Source organism: Pseudophryne corroboree (genome assembly GCF_028390025.1).
Source record: "Pseudophryne corroboree isolate aPseCor3 chromosome 3 unlocalized genomic scaffold, aPseCor3.hap2 SUPER_3_unloc_37, whole genome shotgun sequence".
Classification (NCBI taxonomy): domain Eukaryota; kingdom Metazoa; phylum Chordata; class Amphibia; order Anura; family Myobatrachidae; genus Pseudophryne; species Pseudophryne corroboree.
In genome coordinates, this window is record NW_026967527.1 from 534283 (window position 1) to 547416 (window position 13134).

A 13134-nucleotide genomic window follows, 5' to 3' on the forward strand; every position below is an offset into this window, starting at 1 on the left:
TGGTGGGCAGCAGAGTGAGCTGACCGCCTCTCACCCTCAGTAAGACAAAGCAAGGGAGTGGCAGCAGCGTGAGCTGCCTGCCCGCTCATTACCTGAGATTAGTGGAGACTATGGCCCTCATTCCAAGTTGTTAGCTCGCAAGCTGCTTTTAGAAGCTTTGCACACGCTAAGCCGCCGCCTACTGGGAGTGAATCTTAGCATAGTAAAATTGCGAACAAAAGATTCTCAAAATTGTGAATACACACTTCTTAGCAGTTTCTGAGTAGCTCCACACTTACTCGGTATCTGCGATCAGTTTAGTGCTTGTCGTTCCTGGTTTGACATCACAAACACACCCAGCGTTCGTCCAGACACTCCTCCGTTTCTTCAGACACTCCCGCGTTTTTCCCAGAAACTGTAGTGTTTTTCCGCACACACCCATAAAACGGCCTGTTTCCCCCCAGAAACACCCACTTCCTGTCAATCACACTCCGATCACCAGAACGAAGAAAATACCTCGTAATGCCGTGAGTAAAATACCTAACTTCTTAGCAAGTTTACTTGGCGCAGTCGCAGTGCGGACATTGCGCATGCGCATTAGCGACTTATCGCTCCGTTGCGAGAAAAAAATAACGAGCGAACAACTCGGAATGACCACCCATGATTGGGCTTCTCTTCACAAGCTCTGTCCAGCTCCTTTGGCAGCCCCAGGCTGCAATCAACTTAGCTGAGTTTGTTCTATGGTGGTGCTCCTCTCCTCAGCGCCAACAAGCCAATTGCTGCAGGCAGCACCAACAATTGCGGACACAAGCTTCTTAATAGGCTGAGAAGGGATTGAGTGTAAAGAAGAAAAAATCTTTCAAAAATAGAAGAAACTTGTGGAGTATCCTCCACGTGTGCCATTCTCTGTGAGGCACAAAAAGCACACTGGTCCTCTGGGAGTATGGAAGGGGTGGAGGGTTACTAATTTAAATATTTAAATGTGCCTGTCCCTACTAACACCCCATCCATATCCCAAGAGTACTCCAGTGACCCCTAGTGGATGAAAAAGAAATGAAAATTATGGTTTAAACATTAAAAAAGCATGTAAATATTTAATCAACACCAGTAGTGTTTTTCTTGTCAACATATATATATATTGTCTATATTAACAATGTGGTAATGTGTTTGACATTTTTTTTTTTGAGTGTTTTTATTTTAAAATGCTGCAGATATGTTTTTGTTATCATGCATTCATGTGTCTTAAGATATATTTATTTTATAACATAAAAACAAAAACTCACTAATACAACAATCCTGCAATGTTTAGCTGAAGGAAGAGCAGAGGATTTTGATAAGTTTGTTTGCAGAGGCTCCACTAACATTAGCATAGACTCGCAATTGCGTTCACAGCTGAGAACACGTACCAGACTGTTAACTTGCAGTAATAGCAATAAAGTTTATCAATATATGTCAGCATCACAGCTGAGAGCCAATCAACAGTAGGCAGACAGTATAAATATTAGCATTTGTGATGAATACGCCATTGGCACCATGCGAGCTGCCGCCTTCAGTATGCGGGAGCTGCGGCTCCTCACCATGATCATGGACCGCTGCGTAGGCCGCACGGGCACATACGTGTTTAACTCCCGAAAGCATGTGGCCTACGCGGAGATCCGCACGTGGCACACGGGTGAAGGTCCACATGCGGCGGACCATTGTACAACTCGAGTGGCAGTGGTCTGACCTCCGCCGCCGCCAGCCGCGTTTGCTGGTGCAGCTGTGCCACCAAATACTTGACGGTGAGTAATGCACACTGTGGCATTTATGTTTGCATGAGTGTGTTTGTTAGCACGTAAATGTATAGTAATATTTGCAGCCATAATTATGTGTGTTGTTTGGCCTGTAGATAGTGGTAGTGTATGTACAGTACCAGTCAAAAGTTTGGACACACCTTCTTATTCAATGGTTTTTATTTAAGTATTTTCTATATTGTAGATTAATACTGAAGACATCACAACTATGAAATAGCACATATAGAATTATGTTGTTAATAAAAAACTGTTACTGTGCATCAAAATCTGTTTTATATTTTAGATTTCTCAAAGTAGCCCCCTTTGCTTTGATTACAGCTTTCGTACACTCTTGGCATTCTCTCAATCAGCTTCATGAGGTAGTCTCCTGGAATGGTTTTCCAACAGTCTTGAAGGAGTTCCCAGAGGTGCTGAGCACTTATTGGCTGCTTTTCCTTCACTCTGCGGTCCAACTCATCCCAAATCATCTCAATTGGGTTTAGGTCAGGTGATTGTGGAGGTCAGCACTCCATCACTTTCCTTCTTAGTCAGGTAGCCCTTATTTAGCCTGGAGGCGTGTTTGGGGTCATTGTCTTGTTGAAAAACAAATGATGGTCCCAGTCAGCGCAAACCAGATGGGATGGCATGGCGCTGCAGAATACTGTGGTAGCCATGCTGGTTAAGTGTGCCTTGAATTTTTAATAAATCACCAACAGTGTCACCAGCAAAGCACCCTCACACCATCACACCTCCTCCATGCTTCACAGTGGGAACCACACATGCAGAAACTAGAGATGAGTGGGTTCGGATGTAACGCCAGAATTAACGCCAGTTCGGTTTTATCCGGATTTTTTTTATTGGCTATCCCAAACATGTGATGTCCGTGAGCCAATAAGATGGCGCTTTGAGAACCGAGTAAATACAAGTAAAACCGAACCCGCACATCTCTAGCAGAAACAATCCGCTCACCTTCTCTGCGTCTCACAAAGTCACGGTGGTTGGAACAAAAAAGACTCAAATTTGGACTCATTAGATCAAAGTACAGTTTTCCACTTGTCTAATGTCCATTCCTTGTGTTTTTGGCCCAAACAATTATCTTCTTGTTGTAAAATGTAGGTGGGAGTCTTCCTGATGCTTCGTTTGGTACAGTGGCTGCCTCTTACTTTCACAAAAAGTACTTATCCCAACAAGTCCAAATTAGAACTATAGAAACAGGGGAATGTGAATAGGATGGAACGTCTGTGCCTATATAAATGGACGTGTGGTAAATGATACAGAAAATTATATTGAATACCTATCCTAAGTTAATTATGATAACTGGAATTCCTTGATCCAATAGACATCCTCTTTTTGTGCTATCACAGTGGACCCACAGGTACATAGAAGACATAATGGTACGGAAATTATGTGTAGAAACTTCCAATGAAATATGTGGATGTATCTACAGTGGGGCAAAAAAGTATTTGGACAGCCACCGATTGTGCAAGTTGACCCACCTAAAAAGATGAGAGAGGTCTGGAATTTCCATCATAGGTCACTTCAACTGTGAGAGACAGAATCTGGAAAAAAAACAGGAAAACATATTGTACATTTTTTAAACAATTTACTTGTATTTTCTTGAGGAAAATAAATATTTGGACACCTACGAAGCAGCAAGATTTCTGGCTCTTACAGACCTGTTACTTGTATAAGAAGCTCTTCTATCCTCCACTCGTTACCTGTATTAATGGCACCTGTTTGAACTGGTTATCTGTATAAAAGACACTTGTCCACACCCTCAGTCAGACTTCTACCTCTCCACCATGGCCAAGACCAGAGAGCTGTCTAAGGACACCAGGGATAAAATTGTAGAGCTGCACAAGGCTGGGATGAGCTACTCGACAATAGGCAATCAGCTTGGTGAGAAGAGATCAACTGCTGGCACAATTATAAAAAAATGGAAGAAATACAAGATCACTGACAATCTCCCTCGACCTGGGGCTCCATGCAAGATCTCACCTCGTGGGGTATCAGTGATCTTGAGAGTGGTAAGGAATCAGCCAAGAACTACACGGGGGGACCTGGTCAATGACCTCAAGAGAGCTGGGACCACAGTCACAAAGGTTACCATTAGTAACACACTACGTCATCGTGGATTGAAATCCTGCAGTGCCCAAAAGGTCCCCCTGCTTAAGCCAGCACATGTCCAGGCCCATCTAAAGTTTACCAGTGACCATCTGGATGATCCAGAGCAGGCCTGGCCAACCTGTGGCTCTCCAGATGTTGTGAAACTACACATCCCAGCATGCCCTTCCACAGTTTTAGCCTCCCCTAATAGCAAAACTGTGGCAAAGCATGATGGGAACTGTAGTTTTACAACAGCTGGAGAGCCACAGGTTGGCCAGGCCTGATCCAGAGGATGACTGGGAGGATGTAATGTGGTCAGATGAGAGAAAAATCAAACTTTTTGGTATAAACTCCACTCGCCGTGTTTGGAGGGAGAATGATCAATAGCATCCCAAGAACACCATACCCACTGTGAAGCATGGGGGTGGAAACATCATGCTTTCGGGCTGCTTTTCTGCAAAGGGGATAGGACGACTGATCCGTATTAAGGAGAGGATGAATGGGGCCATGTATCATGAGATTTTGGGAAAAATCTCCTTCCCTAAGTAAGATCATTGAAGATGGAACGTGGCTGGGTCTTCATGACAATGACCCCAAACACACTGCCTGGGCAACTGAGTGGCTCCGTAAGAAGCATTTCAAGGTCCTGGAGTGGCCTAGCCAGTCTCCAGACCTCAACCCAGTAGAAAATCTGTGGAGGGAGTTGAAAGTCCGTGTTGCTTGCCCAGTGACAGCCTCAAAACATGACAGATCTAGAGAAGATCAGCATGGAAGAGTAGGCCAAAACACCTGCTACAATGTGTGCATACCTGGTCAAGAACTACAGGAAACGTTTGACCTCTGTAATTGCCAACCGAGGTTATATTACAAAGTATTGAGTTAAACTTTCTGATTGTCCAAATATTTATTTTCCGCAAGAATATACAAATACATTGTTTAATAATCATACAATGTGATTTCCAGATTCTGTCTCTCACAGTTGAAGTGTACCTATGATGGAAATTACAGACCTCGCTCATCGTTTTAAGTGAGTCAACTTGCACAAATGGTGGCTGTCCAAATACTTTTTTGCCCCACTGTATGTTCAAGATTATTCCATACATGAGATTATAATGCGGTACTCCTTATGAAAGTGAATGATCTTTTTTTAGTAGATTAGAGGTGGCGTACCTCACTGACACAATATAATGTGCTATAACCCGTATAATGGTTTCTTTATATCTTAACCCCACAAATAAGATATGCAGGTGATCTTAGGAACAGCATACCTCACTTACATAGTGAGGAACAGTATAACACACATCAAGGTATCGTTATCATAAGGTAAGTCTCAAGCGTACCATTACTCACAATGAATACGGCATAACTCCACATATAAAGGTCTCTTTGCGTCAAATAGACTTGTACAGTGATGCAATAAAGGTACAATTTATTTAATAAATGGTTTAAAATGGTTGAAAAAATAAACATACAAGCCTTAGGGGGAGGGGGGTTGTGCGAGATCCCAGCAAGGAAGAATATATGATTTTGTTGAGCTGAGGTCCGGTAACGAAGCTCCAAATGCCAAATATAGAGAAATAAAATAGGTCTTACCTTACATGGGAGACACACATCCACCTCACCTGTGCAAAGACCTCCTTTGGGCAACGCGTTTCGAGTCTGGAGTGACTTTTTCAAGGCATGCCTTGAGTCACCCCAGACTTGAAAGAGTCCCCCTCCCCCAATAATGTCATCCCACTATTCAAATGAGCTGTCAAAATCAGACATAGCCAAAATTGCAAGTACATAGTCACTATTGGTGGTTCTGGGCTCTGGATACTTCAAGGGAAATTGCATAGTCACAATGGCAGCGTGTGTACCCACCTTTATACACCAGACGGGATATTTATACACAGCAACACTGATATTATGTGGACACAAAAGTAACAACACAAGTGACACGTTAACAGGAAATTGTTTCTGTCACCATAGCAACAATTATCTGGAAATAAGATAATACAAAGACAAATAAAAAGACTCAACGGAAATCTTTTGGTTTTAAACAACTTTATTTCATATCTTTAATAGAGATTTTAGTCTATCTATATTTCTCTGACATCCTAGTGGATGCTGGGAACTCCGTAAGGACCATGGGGAATAGCGGGCTCCGAAGGAGGCTGGGCACTCTAGAAAGATCTTAGACTACCTGGTGTGCACTGGCTCCTCCCACTATGACCCTCCTCCAAGCCTCAGTTAGATTTCGTGCCCGGCCGAGGTTGGATGCACACTAGGGGCTCTCCTGAGCTCTTAGAAAGTAATAGTCTTAGATTTTTTTTATTTTCAGTGAGACCTGCTGGCAACAGGCTACTGCAGCGAGGGACTAAGGGGAGAAGAAGTGAACTCGCCTGCTTGCAGCCGGATTGGGCTTCTTAGGCTACTGGACACCATTAGCTCCAGAGGGATCGACCGCAGGCCCAGCCTTGATGTTCGGTCCCGGAGCCGCGCCGCCGTCCCCCTTACCGAGCCAGAAGCAAGAAGATGGTCCGGAAAATCGGCGGCATGAAGACTCAGTCTTCACCAAGGTAGCGCACAGCACTGCAGCTGTGCGCCATTGCTCCTCTCACACACTTCACACTCTGGTCACTGAGGGTGCAGGGCGCTGGGGCGCCCTGAGGCAGCAATAAAAACACCTTGGCTGGCTAAAATACCTCAATATATAGCCCCAGGGGCTATATATGAGGTAAATACCCCTGCCAGAAGTCCATAAAAAGCGGGAGAATAGGCCGCAAAAAAGGGGTGGAGCCTATCTCCTCAGCACACTGGCGCCATTTTTCCCTCACAACTCCGCTGGAAGGAAGCTCCCTGGCTCTTCCCTGCAATCTACAGTACCAGTAAGAGGGAAAAGAGAGGGGGGGGGGCATTAAATTTGGCAGTATATATAATATATTTTATTGAAAAGCAGCTATTAGGGACATAACTCAGTTAGTCCCTGTATATATATAGCGCTCTGGTGTGCTGGCATACTCTCACTCTGTCCCCCCAAAGGGCTTTTTGTGGGTCCTGTCCTCTGTTTGAGCATTCCCTGTGTGTGTGGAGTGTGTCGGTACGGCTGTGTCGACATGTTTGATGAGGATAATGATGTGGAGGCGGAGCAGATGCCTTTAGAAGGGATGTCACCCCCTGGGGGGCAGACACCTGAGTGGATGAGCTTATGGAAAGAAATGAGTGCACGTATAGACTCTTTACATAAAAAATTTGACGACATGCCAACTGTGGGACAGCCGAGTCTTCAGCTCGTGCCTGTCCAGGTGTCTCAAGGGGCATCAGGGGCTCTAAAACGCCCGCTATCTCAAGTGGCAAATGTAGATGTCGACACGGATACTGACACCAGTGTCGACGAGGATGAGTCGAATCTAATGCCAGTCAGGGCCATTCACTGCATGATTGAAGCAATGAAAGAGGTGCTAAACATTTCTGATTTACATCCAGGTACCACAAAAAAGGGTATTATGTTTGGGGAGAAAAAAATACCCGTAGTTTTTCCCCCTTCAGATGAATTAAATGAGGTGTATGAGGAAGCGTGGCTTTCCCCTGATAAAAAATTAGTAATTTCTAAGAAGCTACTAATGGCGTTCCCTTTCCCGCCAGAGGATAGGTTACGCTGGGAAACACCCCCTAGGGTGGATAAAGCGCTCACACGTTTGTCTAAAAAGGTGGCACTACCGTCACAGGATACGGCCGCCCTTAAGGAGCCTGCTGATAGAAAGCAGGAGGCGATCCTGAAGTCTGTTTACACACACTCAGGCATTATACTTAGACCAGCTATTGCGTCAGCATGGATGTGCAGTGCTGCCGCTGCGTGGTCAGATAAATTGTCAGAAAATATTGACACACTAGACAGAGACACGATTCTGCTAACAATTGACCATATCAAAGATTCAGTCTTGTATATGAGAGATGCACAGAGGGAAATCTGCCGGCTGGCATCTAAAGTAAGTGCATTGTCCATTTCTGCTAGGAGATGCTTATGGACTCGCCAGTGGACAGGAGATGCAGATTCCAAAAGGCACATGGAAGTTTTGCCTTATAAGGGGGAGGAATTATTTGGGGATGGTCTCTCCGACCTAGTTGCCACAGCAACGTCTGGGAAGTCAGCATTTCTACCCCATGTCCCCTCACAGCCTAAGAAGGCGCCATTTTATCAGGTTCAGTCCTTTCGGACACAGAAAAGCAAGCGGGGAAAAGGAGGCTCTTTTCTGTCTAGGGGCAGAGGTAGGGGAAAAAGGCTGCAACAAACAGCAGGTTCCCAGGAGCAAAAGTCCTCCCCCGCTTCTTCTAAGTCCGCCGCATGACGGTGGGGCTCCACAGGCGGAGCCAGGTACGGTGGGGGCCCGCCTCAAAAATGTCAGCGATCAGTGGGCTCGCTCGCAAGTGGATCCCTGGATCCTTCAAGTAGTATCTCAGGGGTACAAGCTGGAATTCGAGGCGGCTCCACCCCACCGGTTCCTAAAATCTGCCTTGCCGATTGCTCCCTCAGACAGGGAGGCGGTGCTAGCGGCAATTCACAAGCTGTATTCCCAGCAGGTGATAATCAAGGTACCCCTACCTCAACGAGGTCGGGGTTACTATTCCACACTATTTGTGGTACCGAAACCAGATGGTTCGGTGAGACCCATTTTAAATTTGAAATCCTTGAACAAGTACATAAAAAAATTCAAGTTCAAGATGGAATCGCTCAGGGCGGTTATTGCAAGCCTGGACGAGGGGGATTACATGGTTTCCCTGGACATCAAGGATGCTTACCTGCATGTCCCCATTTACCATCCTCACCAGGTGTACCTCAGATTTGTGGTACAGGACTGCCATTACCAATTCCAGACGTTGCCGTTTGGACTCTCCACGGCACCAAGGGTATTTACCAAGGTTATGGCGGAAATGATGATACTCCTTCGAAGAAAGGGAGTTTTAATTATCCCGTACTTGGACGATCTCCTAATAAAGGCACGGTCCAAGGAACAGTTGTTGGTGGGAGTAGCACTATCTCAGGAAGTGCTGCGCCAGCACGGCTGGATTCTGAATATTCCAAAGTCACAGCTGGTACCGACGACACGTCTAATGTTCCTGGGGATGATTCTGGACACAGCCCAGAAAAAAGTGTTTCTCCCGGAGGAGAAAGCCAGGGAGCTGTCTTCTCTAGTCAGAGACCTCCTGAAACCAAAACAGGTATCGGTGCATCACTGCACGCGGGTCCTGGGAAAGATGGTAGCTTCTTACGAAGCAATTCCATTCGGCAGGTTCCATGCCAGAATTTTTCAGTGGGATCTGTTGGACAAGTGGTCCGGATCGCATCTTCAGATGCATCGCTTGATAACCCTGTCTCCAAGAACCAGGGTGTCTCTTCTATGGTGGCTGCAGAGTGCTCATCTTCTGGAGGGCCGCAGATTCGGCATACAGGACTGGGTCCTGGTGACCACGGATGCCAGCCTGAGAGGCTGGGGGGCAGTCACAAAGGGAAGAAACTTCCAAGGACTATGGTCAAGTCAGGAGACTTCTCTTCACATAAATATTCTGGACCTAAGGGCCATCTACAATGCCCTAAGTCAAGCAAAATCCCTGCTCCTACATCAGCCGGTGCTGATCCAGTCAGACAACATCACGGCAGTCGCCCATGTGAATCGACAGGGCGGCACAAGAAGCAGGATGGCAATGGCAGAAGCCACAAGAATTCTCCGATGGGCGGAAAATCATGTACTAGCACTGTCAGCAGTGTTCATTCCGGGTGTAGACAACTGGGAAGCAGACTTTCTCAGCAGGCACGACCTCCACCCGGGAGAGTGGGGACTTCATCCAGAAGTCTTCCAAATGATTGCAAATCAGTGGGGTCGTCCACAGGTGGACATGATGGCGTCCCGGCTAAACAAAAAAACTAGAGAGGTATTGCGCCAGGTCAAGAGACCCTCAGGCGATAGCGGTGGACGCTCTGGTAACACCGTGGGTGTACCAGTCAGTTTATGTGTTCCCTCCTCTGCCGCTCATACCAAAGGTATTGAGAATAATAAGAAAGTGAGGAGTAAACACAATTCTCGTGGATCCGGATTGGCCAAGAAGAGCGTGGTACCCAGAACTTCAAGAGATGATCTCAGAGGACCCGTGGCCTCTGCCACTCAGACAAGACCTGCTCCAGCAGGGGCCCTGTCTGTTCCAAGACTTACCGCGGCTGCGTTTGACGGCATGGCGGTTGAACACCGGATCCTGAAGGAAAAGGGCATTCCGGAGGAAGTCATTCCTACGCTTATTAAAGCCAGGAAAGAAGTTACAGCAAATCATCACCGCATATGGCGAAAATATGTTGCATGGTGTGAGGCCGCAAAGGCCCCAACAGAGGAATTTCAACTAGGTCGATTACTGCATTTCCTGCAAGCAGGAGTGAATATGGGCCTAAAACTGGGTTCCATTAAGGTACAGATCTCGGCTCTGTCGATTTTCTTTCAGAAAAAACTAGCTTCAGTACCTGAAGTTCAGACATTTGTAAAGGGAGTGCTGCATATTCAGCCCCCGTTTGTGCCTCCTGTGGCACCTTGGGATCTCAACGTGGTGTTGAGTTTCTTAAAATCACATTGGTTTGAACCACTAAAAACCGTGGATCTGAAATATATCACGTGGAAAGTGGTTAGTATCAGAATTGGCGGCTTTGTCTTGTAAAAGCCCTTATCTGATTTTCCATATGGATAGGGCAGAATTGAGGACCCGTCCCCAGTTTCTACCTAAGGTGGTGTCAGCGTTTCACCTGAATCAGCCTATTGTGGTGCCTGCGGCTACTTGGGACTTGGAGGACTCCAAGTTGTTAGACGTGGTCAGGGCCCTGAAAATTTATGTTTCCAGAACGGCTGGAGTCAGAAAATCTGACTCGTTGTTTATCCTATATGTGCCCAACAAGCTGGGTGTTCCTGCTTCTAAGCAGACTATTGCTCGTTGGATTTGTAGTACAATTCAGGCCTGCCACAGCCAAAATCTGTCAATGCCCATTCCACAAGGAAGGTGGGCTCATCTTGGGCGGCTGCCCGAGGGGTCTCGGCTTTACAACTTTGCCGAGCTGCTACTTGGTCAGGGGCAAACACATTTGCAGAATTCTATAAATTTGATACCCTGGCTGAGGAGGACCTGGAGTTCTCTCATTCGGTGTTGCAGAGTCATCCGCACTCTCCCGCCCGTTTGGGAGCTTTGGTATAATCCCCATGGTCCTTACGGAGTTCCCAGCATCCACTAGGACGTCAGAGAAAATAGGAATTTACTCACCGGTAATTCTATTTCTCATAGTCCGTAGTGGATGCTGGGCGCCCATCCCAAGTGCGGTTTATCTGCAATACTTGTAAATAGTTATTGTTAACTAAATCGGGTTATTGTTGAGCCATCTGTTGAGAGGCTCTATTGTTTCATACTGTTAACTGGGTTTCATATCACGAGTTGTACGGTGTGATTGGTGTGGCTGGTATGAGTCTTACCCGGGATTCAAAATCCTTCCAATATTGTGTACGCTCGTCCGGGCACAGTATCGTAACTGAGGCTTGGAGGAGGGTCATAGTGGGAGGAGCCAGTGCACACCAGGTAGTCTAAGATCTTTCTAGAGTGCCCAGCCTCCTTCGGAGCCCGCTATTCCCCATGGTCCTTACTGAGTTACCAGCATCCACTACGGACTACGAGAAATAGAATTACCGGTGAGTAAATTCTTATTTTTAAACTTAAAATATACTTTACTCTGCACATGGATAAAATATCCTTTAAAGCACAGAAACAATTCAAGTTACGTGTTAGTATTGCAGGTAAGTAAACAGATACATATCATTCAGACACAGCCGCAATAGCGGCCCGCAGCAGTTTGCTGGTGTTGGCAAAATGCACATGTGCAGCGACCGTGCGGACACGCACATTGTGGCCACATACCTGAGGGGCGAATGCCGGCGGGCCAGGACCATTTTCCGGAGGGCATCGTGATATTACATATGCGTTCCTCTTTAACCCCCTATAAGCTTCCAGAGTGCACCTCATATCTCATCTTTTCCAAGTTACTACAAATGATATGAGATCGGTAGCAGCACTACTTTCAGGATTATTACACAGAACACACATAAAGGCTGACACAGCAAATAACAGTAACACATACAAGGGATTAATTAGAAATAAGGAAGCATAATAATCATTAAGTCTAATTATCAACTGGTTCTGTGCGGGACCCATACACCTCTTTACTGCCTCCAGCAGCCCCTGGTACTGTACTGTGACCATCCGCCCTGTCCCCCCCCCACTACTGCCACCACCCAGGCCCCCCAACCTCTTTCCCCTACTACTGCCACCACCCTGTCTCCCCCCTACTGCCACCACCCTGTCCCCCCAACCTCTTTCCCCCACTACTGCCACCACCCTGTCTCCCTCTCACTACTGCCACCTGCCCTGTCTCCCCCCCACTACTGCCACCCACCCTGTCTCCCCAGACTGCCACTGCCCTGTCTTCCCCCACTACTGCCACCGCCCTGTCTCCCCCCAACTACTGCCACCCGCCCTGTCTCCCCCCACTAATGCCACCCGCCCTGTCTCCCCCACTACTGCCACCTGCCCTGTCTCCCCCCAACTACTGCCACCTGCTCTGTCTCCCCCCACTAATGCCACCTGCCCTGTCTCCCCCCACTACTGCCACCCGCCCTGTCTCCCCCCGCTACTGCCACCCCCCGTCTCCCCCCGCTACTGCCACCCACCCCGCCTACCCCCACTACTGCCACCTGCCCTGTCTCCCCCACTACTGCCTCCCACCCTGTCTCCCCCCACTAATGCCACCTGCCCTGTCTCCCCCACTACTGCCACCTGCCCTGTCTCCCCCCAACTACTGCCACCCGCCCTGTCTCCCCCCACTACTGCCACCCCCCCCCCCCCCGTCTCCCCCCGCTACTGCCACCCACCCCGCCTACCCCCGCTACTGCCACCCACCCCGCCTACCCCCACTACTGCCACCTGCCCTGTCTCCCCCACTACTGCCACCCGCCCTGTCTCCCCCCACTAATGCCACCTGCCGTCTCCCCCACTACTGCCACCTGCCCTGTCTCCCCCCAACTACTGCCACCCGCCCTGTCTCCCCCAACTTCTCCCACCTCCCCTCGTCTCCCCCCGCTACTGCCACCCACCCCGCCTACCCCCACTACTGCCACCTGCCCTGTCTCCCCCACTACTGCCACCCGCCCTCTCTCCTCCACTACTGCCACCTGCCCTGTCTCCCCTCACTACTGCCAACCTCCCTGTCTCCCCCTAC

The 13134-nt window shown here is 47.8% G+C and overlaps 1 protein-coding gene across 1 annotated transcript in view; it reads left to right on the forward strand.

Annotated features, from left to right (window-relative positions):
- Positions 1-13134, forward strand: part of LOC134984122 (zinc finger protein 850-like) — a gene marked incomplete at its 5' end in the record, with an annotated part of 295553 nt that overhangs the window by 191588 nt on the left and 90831 nt on the right. The gene's annotated exons all lie outside the window — the stretch shown is intronic.